The sequence below is a fragment of the Erigeron canadensis genome, chromosome 9, assembly GCF_010389155.1.
Source record: "Erigeron canadensis isolate Cc75 chromosome 9, C_canadensis_v1, whole genome shotgun sequence".
NCBI lineage: Eukaryota > Viridiplantae > Streptophyta > Magnoliopsida > Asterales > Asteraceae > Erigeron > Erigeron canadensis.
In genome coordinates, this window is record NC_057769.1 from 28,213,126 (window position 1) to 28,217,300 (window position 4,175).

The window sequence follows — 4,175 nt, forward strand, 5'->3', positions numbered from 1 at the left end:
AAAGTGCGACCCATCATCACCCAAATCAACATAATTACCTACGCCTCGTTTGGCAACACTATGTTCTTGCCAAAAGGCAGGACAATCTTTCAGCACATCGTAGCACGCCTCATACTGAAATCGGGGCGGTCCATGAACCCTCAAATACTACTCATGAACGACATTGTACATTTGTCTCTCATCTGCACCGCTCTGTCGTCCCTGCTCTTGCATCTTTTTCAAGATTGATCCAAACATCTTACAAGTACTCTTGATCTTGTTCAATTTCCCTTGTAGCTAACTCTTGTTTCGCTCTCCCGCTGGGGGGGGGGGGTCCTCATTGAACCATTTGATCACTTTACGCCAAAACATTGTCTCATCTTGGCTAATACCAACAATTGAGTCCTATGAAGCATTTGTCTACGCCTTAGACAACAAAACCGTTTCCTCCATGGACCACTTCGCCTTCTCCGCTGCAGCAACCCCTTTTTTGTCACTCGTTTGGGTGGTGCAGGAACTTCTTCGACTTCTTCCTCTGCAGAGGCGACACTAGTTCGTGCCGGTAGAGAAGAAGTCTCACCTACTAACCTCTGGTAGGATTGACTCGCAGCTTGAAATTCACAAAATTGTTGCAATAACATGAACTGCTGAAATTGTTCGTTAACTAGGGGCGAATCTAACAAGTTCGAAAATGATTAGTTCATCGAACCAAAGCTGGTAGAGGTCCCGTCATATTAGATGACGACATGGACGGGGGGGGGGGGGATCTCACTAGAAGTGCGTCAAAATCAGCATCGAGAGTGTTTTGGTATTGGTTTGAAAGGTTTTTGTTTCTCCTAAACATTTTGGTGGATGAAATGTTGAGAGAAAGTGTAGTTTTTGAGTAAGAAATTGAAAGATGGAAGTAATATATGAAAAAATGGTGGTGAAATGTGAATAAGGTGTGTTGTTTAAATAGGAAAACAAAAAAAAATACAAAAAAATTAAGAGGAGCGGGGTTAAGGAACTAGCCGTTGCTAGTTTTAAAAAAAAATCGTTTTTTATTTTTATTTAAGTCACATTCAAACTCAAACGGGCCCTACATGATACCAAGTCAATGCGTCTAATAACCGAACAAAGCACCAGACGTCGGCCTAAAGATGCCTCGTGCTACTTGCGTCTACTTGTTTGGCTGTGTCGGAAATACTTCGGACGGAGGGGGGAAGCACTATAAGGATAGGCCTAACAAGCAAGTATATCAATAAATTATTGGAAAATTTATTTATCTCCATAAGTACGTAATTTATGGGTCTTACACAAAGGAAACTAGTCAATGTAAACTCAAATACCACATTAGAAAAAAGTAATAACTATATATTAACAATTTGAACAGTTAGTCAGTATTCAACATCAGGGAATACCTCACCGTATAATATATGTTGAAGCCTTGCACGTACTTTAAAATACGAGATGTAGACCATAAGCCGTTACAGGTGGTTCAGGGAAATAACCCACAAACTTGTCACTCCTAAGAGTCGAACCCAAGACCTATGGGAAAAACCAGGGATGCATCCGTCAATTAAGCTAGGTTCATTTGCATATATTAACAACTGTATATAAGATTGTAGAGTATTCGTATCATAATATCGGGCAAGCTAGATTGGTTAGACATACTTGGTACTCCATTAGTCCTCACAAACTAATAAAGATATTTTAGGAAATGAAAACGATGACATGTTCAATTAATCTAGATGAAATTCAATGAAGATAAAATGTGACAAAAAGGACGTCCAACAAAAGTAGTAATGAAAAGGCCTAAAGAGTTATTATATGATCTAAGCCAATGAGGTCTAGACGAATGTTTTGTTGCTTACTTCATTAAGGTGATAAATCTATGGTAATCACTATCATATCCAAATAATTTAGAATAAATGATTCCCAATTTAAGTAATGGAGTTGATTAGAATATTAATTAATTGATTAATTTATTAATTTCAAGAAATAATAATTCCACACGTCACCAAGTAACATAGTGTTTCATAACACGTATTGGTACTTTAACTTGATGCGGGTCCATATTATGATGATATTAAAGTTACTCGTCTAGCTAAAAGTATATATATATATACTAGTATTTTTTTACCCGCACGATGTGCGGCTGCTTTAAAAAGGTGCTCAATAAAATGAGATTTGAGTTAAACTTGCTTAAAAAAACATTTAATGAAACACTTAATATGTGAACAAATGAGTTAATGGAATGGATCAATAATGATCGTAAAAAAAAATATGGACGAACAATCTATTTAGTTTCACTTAATTAAATTAGGAATAACGTATTCATTATCCAATCATTAAACTAATTGTTATATACACTTGTTTTGAACTAACTCTTCGTCTACCATCATAATATTTTTCTCATCATCACAATGAAAAATTGTATTGTTAGAAAACAAAAGAAAAAAGAGATTATATTAACCATTATCATAAAATTCAAAAAAAGATAAAAGAATTAAGCCAAAAACTGTACATAATTTCCATGGTGATATGAACGAAAGGATTAACATAACTCTTTCAGAAAGTTATGATATTATACAAAGCTCTTAATTCATATAAGATGAATATAATTTAGTGGTGATAAAAAAAACTTATAAACTTTAAATATTGCCACTAATGATTAATGCGATGAGAGTTTCAACTAACCAACGGCCTGGGCAAACTTTTATATAATCACCATAAAAAAAACGAAAGGAACCTCATATAAATGTTGAATAAAAAAGATAATGAAATATCATTAGGTATAGACGTGATTTTTTAAACTAAAGAGAAGTTATCATTTTATCTAATGAGAAGATCTTAGATTCTTACAATATATATATTTATTTATTTTAACATATATAGGTTCATTTGTTTTCTAAATATATAGTTTATTTAAAGAAAAATATGGAGTTGACACATAGGATAAAATCTTATGTGGCAATTTTTCAAATTAGTTTTAGATTGCAAAAAAGCTTTAAAATGCATGGTTAACTATTGTTTTATAAGAGTTATAGATAGTCAAAAGATAAAATGGGAACCATGAAATTATCGAGAACTGCGAGAACTATATTTTAATTAATTTATTTAAGGATATTATTGTCATTTACTTAATTATTAAATAAAAATAAACCCCCTTAAATAGCTCATTAGTTATTATAGTAGTTACAATCTAATTCAGATTTAATTATTTATGTTATAAATAAACATAAACGACCAGAACACTTACAACAAAAGTACACCTTAATGACAAATATTCAACTTAGAAAAATATAAATAACAAAAGTATATAGGCCCAAAAGATGTCTGCAAAAACAGGTGTTACATAATTAAATAAGCTAAAAAGGTGTATAAAAAATAACATGATTTTTTATAGTTAGCCATAGGGATTAACTTTTTTAACCAGTTGTTTCCCATCAACTATTATATTCCTATCATTTAGCCCTCTACCTAGTTGTTTCCTTTTACGTAAATAATCATAAGACAAAACACGGATGACAAAATCCGAACCTTATATGTAAATAGTCATAACACATTGGTACCACACAAACACATGTGAACTGACCGCCAAACAAATATGTACATCGAGCCATACATGTGTTCAAGTCCCATTATCACCTACGAAATTTACATGTGTACGAGCTAAAAATTTCACAATTAAAATTATTATACACTTATAAATAAAATCATTCACATGTGTACAAATTAAAAAGGTTATTCACATGTGTACTTGCAAACATATATACTCTTGTGTACAACTTATAACATGTATATATATCAATAAATTTATGAAGATAAAATATATAATAACATGTTCATAATCCTATATTGCTAGAATATTATTGAATTAATAAAACTGATAATAAATACCTAGTAAATTATTTACTTTAATTTTTAAAAAAAGGTTAATTTAATGTACATTAGATTTCAAATTGCAAAAACAAAGCATAGTTTTTGACGTGTGATAAATAGTTACTTCATTTAAATGCATAAATATATAAATCAATAATAAATATAAATAATAAATAAATAAATCTATAAGAAGATTGCAAGTTTAGTGAAAGGAAGTCTTCAAAGCGAAGAATCCGCAATGACGGTTTCTACTATTTCACTATCCCTATTATGCCCTCTCTTATTTTTTATTGATTTGGTAATTAAATTGTATTCACGATATTTACAAAAAA